We start from the raw sequence: 18,470 nt of genomic DNA on the forward strand, positions 1-18,470 counted from the left end.
GACTTAATTGACCTTGTTATCAGATTTTGGTGATCTTTAAGTAGACAAGTCAAAATTTCAAACCCCCTGTTATGGTGTAGGGTACCTGGCCTTCTCTGATGTAATCAGAGTTAGATTTGATTCAGTGATTTTATAAAAACAGCTAGGAAGCACAATTTAGCAGTGGGTTGCAGAGAAAAAGAAATATGCTGGCAGAAAAATCCAATTGAGTGATTAAACAGCTCTTCATTTTCTGGCTTTATTTTTATGCTAACAAATTTGTGCTCTGAAAAGTGTCCACAAAGCCAAGTATCTGATTAACACCTTTGTAGGGATGGTTTTTCACCTATTATTAAATTAAACTTGCTTCATTGGAAAGGCAGCAAGTGATGTCATCCAAGCAGTGGGTCAAAGTTGGCTTCAAACCTCGTCTGCTTATGAAAAGAGAAAAGGGGTATGCAGGGCATGGCGGCCTTTTGCGGTGCTTGGATGACCCCTAGTTCGCATTAAATAATGCAGTCGAGTTTCCCACATTTGGGGAAATCACAGGGGTCAGCATACCCAGAATGCAATGAATGAACCGCACCCTGGGAGAACAGTCTTCATGACCATGGTATCTCCTATGCAAAATAAGTATGATTTGGGATAGGGCTGGGGAGGGCCGCTGCTCAGGCACATCTCTGTCAAGTAAAGGAGATTCAACTGAGGCAGCACAAGGGAACTCTCATCTGGGGACAACAACTGCAGGGAGAACACATATTTTCAGATGAACATGGGAGGGCAGAAGGCTGCCTAATACTGAAGCACCCTCAAACAACAAACCAAATGCAACAACTAGTGCAAGTATTCCTGGGGGAAGGCCTGCAGCAGATGGATTTGCATATGGCGATGTCATCCAAGCAGTGGGTCAAAGTTGGCTTCAACCCTCGTCTGCATATGAAAAGAGAAAAGGGGCGTGCAGGGCATGGCGGCCTTTTGCGGCACTTGGATGACCCCTAGTTCGCATTAAACACCTCCACCCTCCGTCGGTGTGGGGCTCATGTTGGCTATGCCCCAGCCCCTGAAGGATTCAAGCTGATTTCTTGCAGCAGCTGGGCACTGTAACAGCTCCAGAGCTGCTCTGTAAGGCAAGTAAAAGGGTGTGGGCCCTGCAGCACTACCTGTAGTTTGCATTGTGCATTGGAAGGCACAAAGTAAGCAGACGGGAGGAGAAGTCAGGATAGTGCACAAGGGTATAGACGGGAGGGGCTCAAGAAAAAAGAAGTGGAAACAGACAGCAAACTAGGCTTCCAATGCACAATGCAAACTACAGGTAGTGCTGCAGGGCCCACACCCTTTTACTTGCCTTACAGAGCAGCTCTGGAGCTGTTTAATCACTCAATTGGATTTTTCTGCCAGCATAATTTTTCTCTTACGTCCTAGAGGATGCTGGGGACTCCGTAAGGACCATGGGGGATAGACGGGCTCCGCAGGAGACATGGGCACTTTAAGAAAGACTTTAGATCTGGGTGTGCACTGGCTCCTCCCTTTATGCCCCTCCTCCAGACCTCAGTTTACTACTGTGCCCAGAGGAGACTGGGTGCTTTTCAGGGAGCTCTCCTGAGTTTCCTGACAGAAAGTATATTTGTTAGATTTTTTTATTTTCAGGGAGCCTGCTGGCAACAGACTCCCTGCATCGAGGGGCGGAGGGGAGAGATGCACACCTACTTCTGTGAGTTGATAGGCTCTGCTTCTTAGGCTACTGTACAGCATTAGCTCCAGAGGGATCGGTACGCAGGTCTCACCCTCGCCGTCCGTCCCAGAGCCGCGCCGCCGTCCCCCTCGCAGAGCCGGAAGATAGAAGCCGGGTGAGTATGAGAAGAAAAGAAGACTTCAGAGGCGGCGGAAGACTTCATGATCTTCACTGAGGTAACGCACAGCAGTAAAGCTGTGCTCCATTGCTCCAATACACCTCACACACGGCAGTCAGTGTAAGGGTGAAGGGCGCAGGGGGGACGCCCTGGGCAGCAATATAGACCACTCTTTGGCAAAATAAATATATATGCAGCTAGGCACTGTATATATATATATAAGAGCCCCCGCCATTTTTTTACTATATTTGAGCGGGACAGAAGCCCATCGCTGAGGGGGTGGGGCTTCTCCCTCAGCACTCACCAGCGCCATTTTCTCCACAGCACCGCTGAGGGGAAGCTCCACGGACTCTCCCCTGCTTATACCACGGTAGAAAGAGGGTCTTAAAGAAGAGGGGGGCACATAATTAGGCGCATATATATATGGAAATACAGCGCTACTGGGTAAACATAAAATTATTGTGTTTTTTTCCTGGGTCATATAGCGCTGGGGTGTGTGCTGGCATACTCTCTCTCTCTGTCTCTCCAAAGGGCCTTGTTGGGGAACTGTCCTCAGATAAGAGGATTCCCTGAGTGTATGGTGTGTCGGTACACGTGTGTCGACATGTCTGAGGTAGAAGGCTCTCCTAGAGAGGAGCAGGAGCAAATTAATGTGGTGTCTCCATCGACAACGCCGACACCTGACTGGATGGATATGTGGAATGTTTTAAGTGCTAATGTAAACTTATTACACAAGAGATTAGACAAAGCTGAAGCTAGGGAACAGTCAGGGAGTCAACCCATGCCTGTCCCTATGTCGCAGGGACCTTCGGGGTCTCAAAAGCGCCCACTATCCCAAATAGTTGACACAGATACCGACATAGTGTCGACTACGATGATGCAAAGTTACAGCCAAAATTGGCTAAATGTATTCGATATATGATTATTGCAATAAAAGATGTTTTGCACATCACAGAGTCCCCTGTCCCTGACACGAGGGTACACATGTATAAGGGAAAGAAACCTGAGATAACCTTTCCCCCCTCACATGAGTTGAACGAATTATGTGAAAAAGCTTGGGAATCTCCAGACAAAAAGCTGCAGATTCCCAAAAGGATTCTTATGGCGTATCCTTTCCCGCCAATGGACAGGATACGGTGGGAATCCTCCCCTAGGGTGGATAAAGCATTGACACGCTTATCCAAAAAGGTAGCGCTGCCATCCCAGGATACGGCTACCATCAGGGACCCTGCTGACCGCAAGCAGGAGGTTACCCTAAAGTCCATTTACACACATTCTGGTACCTTACTCAGACCGGTAATTGCGTCGGCCGGGGTTGTAGCGCAGTGGCAGCATGGACAGATACCTTATCAGCAGAGATTGAGACCCTAGATAAGGATGCTATGTTATTGACCATAGGGCATATAAAAGATGCTGTCCTATATATGAGAGATGCTCAAAGTGACATTAGTCTACTGGGTTCTCGAATAAACGCTATGTCGATTTCTGCTAGACGAGTCCTATGGACCCGGCAATGGACAGGTGATGCCGACTCAAAAAGGCATATGGAGGTTTTACCTTACAGGGGTGAGGAATTGTTTGGGGAAGGTCTCTCGGACCTAGTCTCCACAGCTACAGCTGGTAAATCAAATTTTTTGCCTTATATTCCCTCACAGCCTAAGAAAGCACCACATTATCAAATGCAGTCCTTTCGATCACAGAGAAACAAGAAAGTACGAGGTGCGTCCTTTCTTGCCAGAGGTAAGGGCAGAGGGAAGAAGCTGCACAACACAGCTAGTTCCCAGGAACAGAAGTCCTCCCCGGCCTCTACAAAATCCACCGCATGACGCTGGGGCTCCGCTAAAGGAGTCCGCCCAGTTGGGGGCACGTCTTCGAGTTTTCAGCCACATCTGGGTTCATTCGCAGGTGGATCCCTAGGCAATAGAAATTGTTTCTCAGGGTTACAAGCTGAAATTCGAAGAGGTGCCTCCTCGCCGGTTTTTCAAATCGGCCCTACCATCTTCTCCCCAGGAAAGGGAGATAGTGTTAAATGCAATTCACAAATTGTATCTTCAACATATGCCGCTGTTCGGGCACCCCCCTGTCAAGTGAAAGAGATCCAACTGAGGCAGCACAAGGGAACTCTCGAAAGAAGAACAAGGCTAGAGGAAGATCTGAGACAAAGAAATCAGACTTTTTCCAGAGCTGACCAGAGGAAAGCACAAACACAGTCCCCCACTACCACAAATAATGCAGTCGAGTTTCCCACATTTGGGGAAATCACAGGGGTCAGCATACCCAGAATGCAATGAATGAACCTCACCCTGGGAGAAAAATCTTCATGACCATGGTATCGCCTATGCAAAATAAGTATGATTTGGGATAGGGCTGGGGAGGGCCGCTGCTCAGGCACATCTCTGTCAAGTAAAGGAGATTCAACTGAGGCAGCACAAGGGAACTCTCATCTGGGGACAACAACTGCAGGGAGAACACATATTTTCAGATGAACATGTGAGGGCAGAAGGCTGCCTAATGCTGAAGCACCCCCAAACAACAAACCAAATGCAACAACTAGTGCAAGCATTCCTGGGGGAAGGCCTGCAGCAGATGGATTTGCATGTGGTGATGTCATCCAAGCAGTGGGTCAAAGTTGGCTTCAACCCTCGTCTGCATATGAAAAGAGAAAAGGGGCGTGCAGGGCATGGCGGCCTTTTGCAGCGCTTGGATGACCCCTAGTTCGCATTACACACCTCCACCCTCCTTCGGTGTGGGGCTCATGTTGGCTATGCCCCAGCCCCTGAAGCATTCAAGCTGATTTCTTGCAGCAGCTGGGCACTGTAACTGCTCCAGAGCTACTCTGTAAGGCAAGTAAAAGGGTGTGGGCCCTGCAGCACTACCTGTAGTTCGCATTGTGCGTTGGAAGGCACGAAGTAAGCAGACGGGAGAAGTCAGGATAGTGCGCAAGGGCATAGAAGGGAGCGGCTCAAGAAAAGAGAAGTGGAAACAGACAGCAAACTAGGCTGTAGAGAGACCTGAGACAAAGAGATCTGAATTATACGAGAGCCGACGAGGGGAAACACAAATTATGCAGTCAAGTTTCCCACATTTGGGGAAATCGCAGGAGCAGCACACCCAGAGTGCAATGGTTGAGCCTTGCCCTGGGAGAAGCACCTTCATGATCATAGTATCTCACCTGGCAGGTAAGTAGGAGTTGGGCTAGAGCTGGGGAGGGTCGCTGCTCGGGTTCCCCCCTGTGAAGTGAAGGAGATCCAACTGAGGCAGCACCAGGGAACTCTCGAAAGAAGAACAAGGCTAGAGGAAGATCTGAGACAAAGAAATCTGACTTTTACCAGAGCTGACCAGAGGAAAGCACAAACACAGTCCCCCACTACCACAAATAATGCAGTCGAGTTTCCCACATTTGGGAAAATCACAGGGGTCAGCATACCCAGAATGCAATGAATGAACCTCACCCTGGGAGAACAATCTTCATGACCATGGTATCTCCTATGCAAAATAAGTATGATTTGGGATAGGGCTGGTGAGGGCCGCTGCTCAGGCACATCTCTGTCAAGTAAAGGAGATTCAACTGAGGCAGCACAAGGGAACTCTCATCTGGGGACAACAACTGCAGGGAGACCACATCTTTTCAGATGAACATGGGAGGGCGGAAGGCTGCCTAATACTGAAGCACCATCAAATATCAAACCATATGCAACAACTAGTACAAGCACTCCTGGGGGAAGGTCTGCAGCAGACGGATTTGCATACGGTGATGTTATCCAAGCAGTGGGCCAAAGTTGACTGGAACCCTCATCTGCATATGAAAAGAGAAAAGGGGCATGCAGGGCATGGCGGCCTTTTGCAGTGCTTGGATGACCCCTAGTTCGCATTAAACACCCCCACCCTCCTTTGGTGTGGGGCTCATGTTGGCCATGCCCCATCCCCTGAAGCATTCAAGCTGATTTCTTGCAGCAGCTGGGCACTGTAACAGCTCCAGAGCTGTTCTGTAAGGCAAGAAAAAGGGTGTGGGCCCTGCAGCACCACCTGTTGTTCGCATTGTGCGTTGGAAGGCACAAATTAAGCAGACGGGAGGAGAAGTCAGGATAGTGCGCAAGGGCATACTTTTCTCTTAGTCCGGGGGCAAGGCTTCAAAATGGGGTCTGCAACGGAGGAGACACAGGGGGCGTGGTCACAGCAGCTTTTCTCTACAGCCTGCACCAGCAGGAGCCTACACCATTTTTTATGATCACGCTGAACTGCAGTGCGACTGCAATTACAGCATGGTCAAGAAGGGAGGCGTCATGCTGGGTGGCCATGCCCTGTCACTGTGCAGGAGCCAGCACAGCTCACACACTAGTCCCCGGGTGCAGCCCCCAACCCCCGGGACACCCGGAGCAACAAAATGTAGATTCAGGCCACCAGGCCACGCCCCTACCTATGAAACCATGCCTCCTTTTTACCATTGCGCTGTTTATCTGCGCGCACTGCATTACAATCTCCCTCGCCACCTCTCTGGGTGTCACCAGTGATAGTGACACCTCTGCCATGCTTGTAGCAGCTGGTCCTAAGATCTACGCCTCAAGCCCTGAGTGTTTGCCCTTGTGACTTGTTGATCATCATAGCGAAGCAGATGCTTACAGAAAACTGCAGGGGCTTAGATTGAAAATAAAAAAATTGATGGGTATAAGGTAGAGAGGAGCGGGTTCGGTTCTCCGAGAACCGAATTCCCCACGAACTCCACGTGGTTTACACTGGTCCGAGGCAGGCTCGGTTGTTCCCGCCTGACTCGGAAAACCTGAACAAGGGAAAATGTCATCATCCCGCTGTCGGATTCTTGCGAGATTCGGATTCCATATAAAGAGCTGCGCGTTGCTGCCATTTTTACTCGTGCATTGAAGAGAGAGCGGAGAGGACGTGGCTATGTTCTCTCAGTGGAAATCTCAATATCAGTGCTCAGTATCAGTGGTTACTTATTGCTGCTCAGTAATACTAGTAGTGTGTCTCTCCTGCTCAGTGTCAGTTCTCAGTAGTATCCTCATCAGTGCTCAGTATCACTGCTCATTGTCTTGTGCTGCATTGTGGTGCTCAGCATACTACAGTACATTACTAATAGTCCAGTGCTGCATCTTGCTGCTCAGTGTCAGTTCTAGTATCCTCATCAGTGCTCACTATCACTGCTCATTGCATTGTGGTGTTCTGTATACTACAGTAACATAGTAATATAGTATATATAGAGGAGCGGGTTCGGTTCTCCGAGAACCGAATTCCCTACGAACTCCACGTGGTTTACACTGGTCCGAGGCAGGCTCGGTTGTTCCCGCCTGACTCGGAAAACCTGAACAAGGGAAAATGTCATCATCCCGCTGTCGGATTCTCGCGAGATTCGGATTCCATATAAAGAGCTGCGCGTTGCCGCCATTTTTACTCGTGCATTGAAGAGAGAGCGGAGAGGACGTGGCTATGTTCTCTCAGTGGAAATCTCAATATCAGTGCCCAGTATCAGTGGTTACTTATTGCTGCTCAGTAATACTAGTAGTGTGTCTCTCCTGCTCAGTGTCAGTTCTCAGTAGTATCCTCATCAGTGCTCAGTATCACTGCTCATTGTCTTGTGCTGCATTGTGGTGCTCAGCATACAACAGTACATTACTAATAGTCCAGTGCTGCATCTTGCTGCTCATGTTGGCTATGCCCCAGCCCCTGAAGCATTCAAGCTGATTTCTTGCAGCAGCTGGGCACTGTAACAGCTCCAGAGCTGCTCTGTAAGGCAAGTAAAAGGGTGTTGGCCCTGCAGCACTACCTGTAGTTTGCATTGTGCGTTGGAAGGCACAAAGTAAGCAGACAGGAGAAGTCAGGAGAGTGCACAAGGGCATAGAAGGCAGGGGCTCAAGAAAAGAGAAGTGGAAACAGACAGCAAACTAGGCTGGAGAGAGACCTGAGACAAAGAGATCTGAATTATACGAGTAGCCGACCAGAGGAAACACAAATTATGCAGTCAAGTGTCCCACATTTGGGGAAATCGTAGGAGCAGCACACCCAGAGTGCAATGGGTGAGCCTTGCCCTGGGAGAAGCACCTTCCTGATCATAGTATCTCACTTGGCAGGTAAGTAGGAGTTGGGCTTGAGCTGGGGAGGGTCGCTGCTCGGGCTCCCCCCTGTCAAGTGAAGGAGATCCAACTGAGGCAGCACAAGGAAACTCTCGAAAAAAGAACAAGGCTAGAGGAAGATCTGAGACAAAGAAATCTGACTTTTACCAGAGCTGACCAGAGGAAAGCACAAACACAGTCCCCCACTACCACAAATAATGCAGTCGAGTTTCCCACATTTGGGGAAATCACAGGGGTCAGCATACCCAGAATGCAATGAATGAACCTCACCCTGGGAGAACAATCTTCATGACCATGGTATCTCCTATGCAAAATAAGTATGATTTGGGATAGGGCTGGGGAGGGCCGCTGCTCAGGCACATCTCTGTCAAGTTAAGGAGATTCAACTGAGGCAGCACAAGGGAACTCTCATCTGGGGACAACAACTGCAGGGAGAACACATATTTTCAGATGAACATGGGAGAGCAGAAGGCTGCCTAATACTGAAGCACCCCAAACAACAAACCAAATGCAACAACTAGTACAAGCATTCCTGGGGGAAGGTCTGCAGAAGACGGATTTGCATACGGTGATGTTATCCAAGCAGTGGGCCAAAGTTGACTGGAACCCTCATCTGCATATGAAAAGAGAAAAGGGGCATGCAGGGCATGGAGGCCTTTTGCAGTGCTTGGATGACCCCTAGTTCGCATTAAACACCTCCCCCCTCCAGGTAGTGCTGCAGGGCCCACACCCTTTTACTTGCCTTACAGAGCAGCTCTGGAGCTGTTACAGTGCCCAGCTGCTGCAAGAAATCAGCTTGAATCCTTCAGGGGCTGGGGCATAGCCAACATGAGCCCCACACCGACGGAGGGTGGAGGTGTTTAATGCGAACTAGGGGTCATCCAAGTGCCGCAAAAGGCCGCCATGCCCTGCACGCCCCTTTTCTCTTTTCATATGCAGACGAGGGTTGAAGCCAACTTTGACCCACTGCTTGGATGACATCGCCATATGCAAATCCATCTGCTGCAGGCCTTCCCCCAGGAATACTTGCACTAGTTGTTGCATTTGGTTTGTTGTTTGAGGGTGCTTCAGTATTAGGCAGCCTTCTGCCCTCCCATGTTCATCTGAAAATATGTGTTCTCCCTGCAGGTGTTGTCCCCAGATGAGAGTTCCCTTGTGCTGCCTCAGTTGAATCTCCTTTACTTGACAGAGATGTGCCTGAGCAGCGGCCCTCCCCAGCCCTATCCCAAATCATACTTATTTTGCATAGGAGATACCATGGTCATGAAGACTGTTCTCCCAGGGTGCAGTTCATTCATTGCATTCTGGGTATGCTGACCCCTGTGATTTCCCCAAATGTGGGAAACTCGACTGCATTATTTAATGCGAACTAGGGGTCATCCAAGCACCGCAAAAGGCCGCCATGCCCTGCATACCCCTTTTCTCTTTTCATAAGCAGACGAGGTTTGAAGCCAACTTTGACCCACTGCTTGGATGACATCACTTGCTGCCTTTCCAATGAAGCAAGTTTAATTTAATAATAGGTGAAAAACCATCCCTACAAAGGTGTTAATCAGATACTTGGCTTTGTGGACACTTTTCAGAGCACAAATTTGTTAGCATAAAAATAAAGCCAGAAAATGAAGAGCTGTTTAATCACTCAATTGGATTTTTCTGCCAGCATATTTCTTTTTCTCTGCAACCCACTGCTAAATTGTGCTTCCTAGCTGTTTTTATAAAATCACTGAATCAAATCTAACTCTGATTACATCAGAGAAGGCCAGGTACCCTACACCATAACAGGGGGTTTGAAATTTTGACTTGTCTACTTAAAGATCACCAAAATCTAATAACAAGGTCAATTAAGTCCCTGGGTGGGATTGAACCACCAACCTTTTGGTTAACAGCCTTACACACTAACTGATTGCGCCACAGCGACACTTTGCAGAAGTACATACTGACAAAGGCTAATAAGCATTCATCTAGAACGATTCCTAGAAACATTTTAAAAAGTCAATAATGTGGAGAGTTTTTGTAAGATGTTTCTTCCATCAACCAATGAAGAAACACATTGGTACTTTCCCATGATGAGTGAGTGCTTCAGGATCTTTTGCACTTACATGTGCAGCAGAGTACTGTAATGGAAGCATGCTGGGTCCATAACCCAGAGGTAGGCAGATTGAAACTATCCTCTGCTATATGCATTTTTTTTTGTTAATTAAAGTAATCCAAAACTGGGATTGATATTTTTGCTCTTTTATTTTTACTTAAAGTACAATAACTTTTACCATTTTAATTTGTTTTAATAGTATATTGACAGTATTGTTTTCTTTCAAAAATCCAATTAATTTTCTTTACCCGATTATTAAAATGGTAATTGACAAAAACAAACTACATTGTCACCAGAAGAGCAATACAAAATGTACAAGTGATATATTAAAATCATCTTTCCAGCTTGAATTTCAATGATGCATTGGGGCAACGATTTTGTGAGAAACATCTTCACCCTTAAATAAAGATTTTCTTAATTCCTTACCTGTGTGCTAATTAGATATCACCTTGTTTTCACATTAAACAGACTTCCACATGAGAAAACAGCAAAGATGCAGTGGCGTTAATGTTTCCTGGTGTCAACCTGTATTATTTCCGTAGATATTGAAATGAGGATGCATCTTGCTGCCTTTCCAATGAAGCAAGTTTAATTTAGTAATAGGTGAAAAACCATCCCTACAAAGATGTTAATCAGATACTTGGCTTTGTGGACACTTTTCAGAGAACAAATTTGTAATCATAAAAATAAAGCCAGAAAATGAAGAGCTGTTTAATCACTCAATTGGATTTTTCTGCCAGCATTTTTCTTTTTCTCTGCAACCCACTGCTAAATTGTGCTTCCTAGCTGTTTTTTTATAAAATCACTTAATCAAATCTAACTCTGATTACATCAGAGAAGGCCAGGTACCCTATACCATAAGAGGGGGTTTGCAATTTTGACTTGTCTACTTAAATATCACCAAAATCTGATAACAAGGTCAATTAAGTCCCTGGGTGGGATTGAACCACCAACCTTTTGGTTAACAGCCTTACACACTAACTGATTGCGCCACAGCGACACTTTGCAAAAAGCACATACTGACAAAGACTAATAAGCATTCATCTAGAACGTTTCCTAGAAAAACTTTAAAAAGTCAATAATCTGGAGAGTTTTTGTAAGATGTTTCTTCTAGCAACCAATGAAGAAACACATTGGTACTTTCGCATGATGAGTGAGTGCTTCAGGATCTCTTGCACTTACATGTGCAGCAGAGTACTGCAATGGAAGCATGCTGGGCCCATAACCCAGAGGTAGGCAGATTGAAACTATCCTTTGCTATATGAATTTTTTTTTTTGTTCATTAAAGTAATCCAAAACTGGGATTGATATTTTAGCTTTTATTTTTACTTAAAGTACAATAACTTTTACCATTTTAATTTGTTTTAATAGTATATTGACAGTATTGTTTTCTTTCAAAAATCCACTTAATTTTCTTTACCCTATTATTAAAATGGTAATTGACAAATACAAACTACATTGTCACCATAAGAGCAATACAAAATGTACAAGTGATATATTAAAATCATCTTTCCAGCTTGAATTTCAATGATGCATTGGGGCAACGATTTTGTGAGAAACATCTTCACCCTTAAATAAAGATTTTCTTAATTCCTTACCTGTGTGCTAATTAGATATCACCTTGTTTTCACATTAAACAGACTTCCACATGAGAAAGCAGCAAGGATGCAGTGGCGTTAATGTTTCCTGGTATCAACCTGTATTATTTCAGTAGATATTGAAATGAGGATGCATCTTGCTGCCTTTCCAATGAAGCAAGTTTAATTTAGTAATAGGTGAAAAACCATCCCTACAAATATGTTAATCAGATACTTGGCTTTGTGGACACTTTTCAGAGAACAAATTAGTTAGTATAAAAATAAAGCCAGAAAATGAAGAGCTGTTTAATCACTCAATTGGATTTTTCTGCCAGCATATTTCTTTTTCTCTGCAACCCACTGCCAAATTGTGCTTCCTAGCTGTTTTTATAAAATCACTGAATCAAATCTAACTCTGATTACATCAGAGAAGGCCAGGTACCCTACACCATAACAGGGGGTTTGAAATTTTGACTTGTCTACTTAAAGATCACCAAAATCTGATAACAAGGTCAATTAAGTCCCTGGGTGGGATTGAACAACCAACCTTTTGGTTAATAGCCTTACACACTAACTGATTGCGCCACAGCTACACTTTGCAAAAGTACATACTGACAAAGGCTAATAAGCATTCATCTAGAACGATTCCTAGAAACATTTTAAAAAGTCAATAATGTGGAGAGTTTTTGTAAGATGTTTCTTCCATCAACCAATGAAGAAACACATTGGTACTTTCCCATGATAAGTGAGTGCTTCAGGACCTCTTGCACTTACATGTGCAGCAGAGTACTGTAATGGAAGCATGCTGGGTCCATAACCCAGAGGTAGGCAGATTGAAACTATCCTCTGCTATATGCATTTTTTTTTGTTAATTAAAGTAATCCAAAACTGGGATTGATATTTTTGCTCTTTTATTTTTACTTAAAGTACAATAACTTTTACCATTTTAATTTGTTTTAAGAGTATATTGACAGTATTGTTTTCTTTCAAAAATCCACTTAATTTTCTTTACCCGATTATTAAAATGGTAATTGACAAAAACAAACTACATTGTCACCAGAAGAGCAATACAAAATGTACAAGTGATATATTAAAATCATCTTTCCAGCTTGAATTTCAATGATGCATTGGGGCAACGATTTTGTGAGAAACATCTTCACCCTTAAATAAAGATTTTCTTAATTCCTTACCTGTGTGCTAATTAGATATCACCTTGTTTTCACATTAAACAGACTTCCACATGAGAAAACAGCAAAGATGCAGTGGCGTTAATGTTTCCTGGTGTCAACCTGTATTATTTCCGTAGATATTGAAATGAGGATGCATCTTGCTGCCTTTCCAATGAAGCAAGTTTAATTTAGTAATAGGTGAAAAACCATCCCTACAAAGATGTTAATCAGATACTTGGCTTTGTGGACACTTTTCAGAGAACAAATTTGTAATCATAAAAATAAAGCCAGAAAATGAAGAGCTGTTTAATCACTTAATTGGATTTTTCTGCCAGCATTTTTCTTTTTCTCTGCAACCCACTGCTAAATTGTGCTTCCTAGCTGTTTTTTTATAAAATCACTTAATCAAATCTAACTCTGATTACATCAGAGAAGGCCAGGTACCCTACACCATAAGAGGGGGTTTGCAATTTTGACTTGTCTACTTAAATATTACCAAAATCTGATCACAAGGTCAATTACGTCCCTGGATGGGATTGAACCACCAACCTTTTGATTAATAGCTGAACACACTAACCGATTGCGCCACAGAGACACTTTGCGAAAAGTACATACTGACAAAGACTAATAAGCATTCATCTAGAACGTTTCCTAGAAAAACTTTAAAAAGTCAATAATCTGGAGAGTTTTTGTAAGATGTTTCTTCCAGCAACCAATGAAGAAACACATTGGTACTTTCGCATGATGAGTGAGTGCTTCAGGATCTCTTGCACTTACATGTGCAGCAGAGTACTGCAATGGAAGCATGCTGGGCCCATAACCCAGCGGTAGGCAGATTGAAACTATCCTTTGCTATATGCATTTTTTTTTTGTTCATTAAAGTAATCCAAAACTGGGATTGATATTTTAGCTTTTATTTTTACTTAAAGTACAATAACTTTTACCATTTTAATTTGTTTTAATAGTATATTGACAGTATTGTTTTCTTTCAAAAATCCTATTAATTTTCTTTACCCGATTATTAAAATGGTAATTGACAAAAACAAACTACATTGTCACCAGAAGAGCAATACAAAATGTACAAGTGATATATTAAAATCATCTTTCCAGCTTGAATTTCAATGATGCATTGGGGCAACGATTTTGTGAGAAACATCTTCACCCTTAAATAAAGATTTTCTTAATTCCTTACCTGTGTGCTAATTAGATATCACCTTGTTTTCACATTAAACAGACTTCCACATGAGAAAGCAGCAAGGATGCAGTGGCGTTAATGTTTCCTGGTGTCAACCTGTATTATTTCAGTAGATATTGAAATGAGGATGCATCTTGCTGCCTTTCCAATGAAGCAAGTTTAATTTAGTAATAGGTGAAAAACCATCCCTACAAATATGTTAATCAGATACTTGGCTTTGTGGACACTTTTCAGAGAACAAATTCGTTAGCATAAAAATAAAGCCAGAAAATGAAGAGCTGTTTAATCACTCAATTGGATTTTTCTGCCAGCATATTTCTTTTTCTCTGCAACCCACTGCTAAATTGTGCTTCCTAGCTGTTTTTTTTATAAAATCACTGATTCAAATCTAACTCTGATTACATCAGAGTAGGCCAGGTACCCTACACCATAAGAAGGGGGTTTGAAATTTTGACTTGTCTACTTAAAGATCACCAAAATCTGATAACAAGGTCAATTACATCCCTGCGTGGGATTGAACCACCAACCCTGTGATTAATAACCAAACACACCAACAGATTGCGCCACAGAGACACTTTACAAACATACATACTGACAAAGGCTAATAAGCATTCATCTAGAACGTTTCCTAGAAAAACTTTAAAAAGTCAATAATCTGGAGAGTTTTTGTAAGATGTTTCTTCCATCAACCAACGAAGAAACACATTGGTACTTTCCCATGATGAGTGAGTGCTTCAGGATCTCTTGCACTTACATGTGCAGCAGAGTACTGCAATGGAAAAATGCTGGGCCCATAACCCAGAGGTAGGCAGATTGAAACTATCCTCTGCTATATGCATTTTTTTTTGTTAATTAAAGTAATCCAAAACTGGGATTGATATTTTTGCTCTTTTATTTTTACTTAAAGTGCAATAACTTTTACCTTTTTAATTTGTTTTAATAGTATATTGACAGTATTGTTTTCTTTCAAAAATCCACTTAATTTTCTTTACCCTATTATTAAAATGGTAATTGACAAAAACAAACTACATTGTCACCAGAAGAGCAATACAAAATGTACAAGTGATATATTAAAATCATCTTTCCAGCTTGAATTTCAATGATGCATTGGGGTAACGATTTTGTGAGAAACACCTTCACCCTTGAATAAAGATTTTCTTAATTCCTTACCTGTGTGCTAATTAGATATCACCTTGTTTTCACATTAAACAGACTTCAACATGCGAAAGCAGCAAGGATGCAGTGGCGTTAATGTTTCCTGGTGTCAACCTGTATTATTTCAGTAGACATTGAAATGAGGATGCATCTTGCTGCCTTTCCAATGAAGCAAGTTTAATTTAGTAATAGGTGAAAAACCATCCCTACAAAGGTGTTAATCAGAGACTTGGCTTTGTGGACACTTTTCAGAGAACAAATTTGTTAGCATAAAAATAAAGCCAGAAAATGAAGAGCTGTTTAATCACTCAATTGGATTTTTTTGCCAGCATATTTCTTTTTCTCTGCAACCCACTGCTAAATTGTGCTTCCTAGCTGTTTTTATAAAATCACTGAATCAAATCTAACTCTGATTACATCAGAGAAGGCCAGGTACCCTACACCATAAGAGGGGGTTTGAAATTTTGACTTGTCTACTTAAAGATCACCAAAATCTGATAACAAGGTCAATTACGTCCCTGGGTGGGATTGAACCACCAACCTTTTGGTTAATAACCATACACACTAACTGATTGCGCCACAGCGACACTTTGCAAAAGTACATACTGACAAAGGCTAATAAGCATTCATCTAGAACGCTTCCTAGAAACATTTTAAAAAGTCAATAATGTGGAGAGTTTTTGTAAGATGTTTCTTCCATCAACCAATGAAGAAACACATTGGTACTTTCCCATGATAAGTGAGTGCTTCAGGACCTCTTGCACTTACATGTGCAGCAGAGTACTGTAATGGAAGCATGCTGGGTCCATAACCCAGAGGTAGGCAGATTGAAACTATCCTCTGCTATATGCATTTTTTTTTGTTAATTAAAGTAATCCAAAACTGGGATTGATATTTTTGCTCTTTTATTTTTACTTAAAGTACAATAACTTTTACCATTTTAATTTGTTTTAATAGTATATTGACAGTATTGTTTTCTTTCAAAAATCCACTTAATTTTCTTTACCCGATTATTAAAATGGTAATTGACAAAAACAAACTACATTGTCACCAGAAGAGCAATACAAAATGTACAAGTGATATATTAAAATCATCTTTCCAGCTTGAATTTCAATGATGCATTGGGGCAACGATTTTGTGAGAAACATCTTCACCCTTAAATAAAGATTTTCTTAATTCCTTACCTGTGTGCTAATTAGATATCACCTTGTTTTCACATTAAACAGACTTCCACATGAGAAAGCAGCAAGTTTGCAGTGGCGTTAATGTTTCCTGGTGTCAACCTGTATTATTTCTGTAGATATTGAAATGAGGATGCATCTTGCTGCCTTTCCAATGAAGCAAGTTTAATTTAGTAATAGGTGAAAAACCATCCCTACAAAGGTGTTAATCAGAGACTTGGCTTTGTGGACACTTTTCACAGAACAAATTTGTTAGCATAAAAATAAAGCCAGAAAATGAAGAGCTGTTTAATCACTCAATTGGATTTTTTTGCCAGCATATTTCTTTTTCTCTGCAACCCACTGCTAAATTGTGCTTCCTAGCTGTTTTTTATAAAATCACTGAATCAAATCTAACTCTGATTACATCAGAGAAGGCCAGGTACCCTACACCATAAGAGGGGGTTTGAAATTTTTACTTGTCTACATAAAGATCACCAAAATCTGATAACAAGGTCAATTACGTCCCTGGGTGGGATTGAACCACCAACTTTTTGGTTAATAGCCTTACACACTAACTGATTGCGCCACAGCGACACTTTGCAAAAGCATATACTGAAAAAGGCTAATAAGCATTCATCTAGAACGTTTCCTAGAAACATTTTAAAAAGTCAATAATGTGGAGAGTTTTTGTAAGATGTTTCTTCCATCAACCAATGAAGAAACACATTGGTACTTTCCCATGATGAGTGAGTGCTTCAGGATCTCTTGCACTTACATGTGCAGCAGAGTACTGTAATGGAAGCATGCTGGGTCCATAACCCAGAGGTAGGCAGATTGAAACTATCCTCTGCTATATGCATTTTTTTTGTTAATTAAAGTAATCCAAAACTGGGATTGACATTTTTGCTCTTTTATTTTTACTTAAAGTACAATAACTTTTACCATTTTAATTTGTTTTAATAGTATATTGACAGTATTGTTTTCTTTCAAAAATTCACTTAATTTTCTTTTCTGTGTGCTAATTAGATAGCACCTTGTTTTCACATTAAATAGACTTCCACATGAGAAAGCAGCAAGGATGCAGTGGCGTTAATGTTTCCTGGTTGTAGTGGGGGACTGTGTTTGTGCTTTCCTCTGGTCAGCTCTGGTAAAAGTCAGATTTCTTTGTCTCAGATCTTCCTCTAGCCTTGTTCTTCTTTCGAGAGTTCCCTTGTGCTGCCTCAGTTGGATCTCCTTCACTTGACAGGGGCGTACCCGAGCAGCGACCCTCCCCAGCACTAGCCCAACTCCTACTTACCTGCCAGGTGAGATACTATGATCATGAAGGTGCTTCTCCCAGGGCAAGGCTCACCCATTGCACTCTGGGTGTGCTGCTCCTGCGATTTCCCCAAATGTGGGAAACTTGACTGCATAATTTGTGTTTCCCCTGGTCGGCTCTCGTATAATTCAGATCTCTTTGTCTCAGGTCTCTCTCCAGCCTAGTTTGCTGTCTGTTTCCACTTCTCTTTTCTTAAACCGCTCCCTTCTATGTCCTTGCGCACCTTAATTAAATCTAACTCTGATTACGTCAGAGAAGGCCAGGTACCCTACACCATAAGAGGGGGTTTGAAATTTTGACTTGTCTACTTAAAGATCACCAAAATCTGATCACAAGGTCAATTACATCACTGGGTGGGAACCTTTTGGTTAATAGCCCATGTAAGTGCAAGAGATCCTGAAGCACTCACTCATCATGGGAAAGTACCAATGTGTTTCTTACAAAAATTCTCCAGATTATTGACTTTTTAAAGTTTTTCTAGGAAACGTTCTAGATGAATGCTTATTAGCCTTTGTCAGTATGTACTTTTGCAAAGTGTCGCTGTGGCGCAATCAGTCTGTGTGTATGGCTATTAACCTAAAGGTTGGTGATTCAATCCCACCCAGGGACGTAATTGACCTTGTTATCAGATTTTGGTGATCTTTAAGTAGACAAGTCAAAATTTCAAACCCCCTCTTATGGTGTAGGGTACCCGGCCTTCTCTGATGTAATCAGAGTTAGATTTGATTAAGTGATTTTATAAAAAACAGCTAGGAAGCACAATTTAGCAGTGGGTTGCAGAGAAAAAAAATTATGCTGGCAGAAAAGTCCAATTGAGTGATTAAACAGCTCTTCATTTTCTGATTTTATGTTTATGCTAACAAATTTGCTCTCTGAAAAGTGTCCACAA

At 42.6% G+C, this 18,470-nt stretch overlaps 5 non-coding genes and 3 pseudogenes across 5 annotated transcripts; 2 read left to right on the forward strand and 6 right to left on the reverse strand.

Annotated features, from left to right (window-relative positions):
* Window positions 1–437: 437 nt before the first annotated feature.
* On the reverse strand, window positions 438–616 carry LOC134998078 (U1 spliceosomal RNA; annotated as a pseudogene).
* Window positions 617–4,018: 3,402 nt separating this feature from the next.
* LOC134998105 (U1 spliceosomal RNA) lies at window positions 4,019–4,182 on the reverse strand. Its single transcript, XR_010200429.1, has one exon. It is a non-coding gene; the product is annotated as a U1 spliceosomal RNA (small nuclear RNA).
* A 698-nt stretch (window positions 4,183–4,880) lies between these two features.
* Window positions 4,881–5,016, reverse strand: LOC134998134 (U1 spliceosomal RNA; annotated as a pseudogene).
* A 152-nt stretch (window positions 5,017–5,168) lies between these two features.
* Window positions 5,169–5,332, reverse strand: LOC134998083 (U1 spliceosomal RNA). Its single transcript, XR_010200407.1, has one exon. It is a non-coding gene; the product is annotated as a U1 spliceosomal RNA (small nuclear RNA).
* A 2,424-nt stretch (window positions 5,333–7,756) lies between these two features.
* On the reverse strand, window positions 7,757–7,920 carry LOC134998133 (U1 spliceosomal RNA). Its single transcript, XR_010200452.1, has one exon. It is a non-coding gene; the product is annotated as a U1 spliceosomal RNA (small nuclear RNA).
* Window positions 7,921–8,072: 152 nt separating this feature from the next.
* On the reverse strand, window positions 8,073–8,236 carry LOC134998124 (U1 spliceosomal RNA). The gene has a single exon (XR_010200447.1). It is a non-coding gene; the product is annotated as a U1 spliceosomal RNA (small nuclear RNA).
* Window positions 8,237–9,147: 911 nt separating this feature from the next.
* On the forward strand, window positions 9,148–9,326 carry LOC134998080 (U1 spliceosomal RNA; annotated as a pseudogene).
* An 8,226-nt stretch (window positions 9,327–17,552) lies between these two features.
* On the forward strand, window positions 17,553–17,715 carry LOC134998123 (U1 spliceosomal RNA). The gene has a single exon (XR_010200446.1). It is a non-coding gene; the product is annotated as a U1 spliceosomal RNA (small nuclear RNA).
* Window positions 17,716–18,470: the final 755 nt, after the last annotated feature.

Source organism: Pseudophryne corroboree, unplaced genomic scaffold (genome assembly GCF_028390025.1).
Source record: "Pseudophryne corroboree isolate aPseCor3 unplaced genomic scaffold, aPseCor3.hap2 scaffold_1475, whole genome shotgun sequence".
NCBI classification, from domain to species: domain Eukaryota; kingdom Metazoa; phylum Chordata; class Amphibia; order Anura; family Myobatrachidae; genus Pseudophryne; species Pseudophryne corroboree.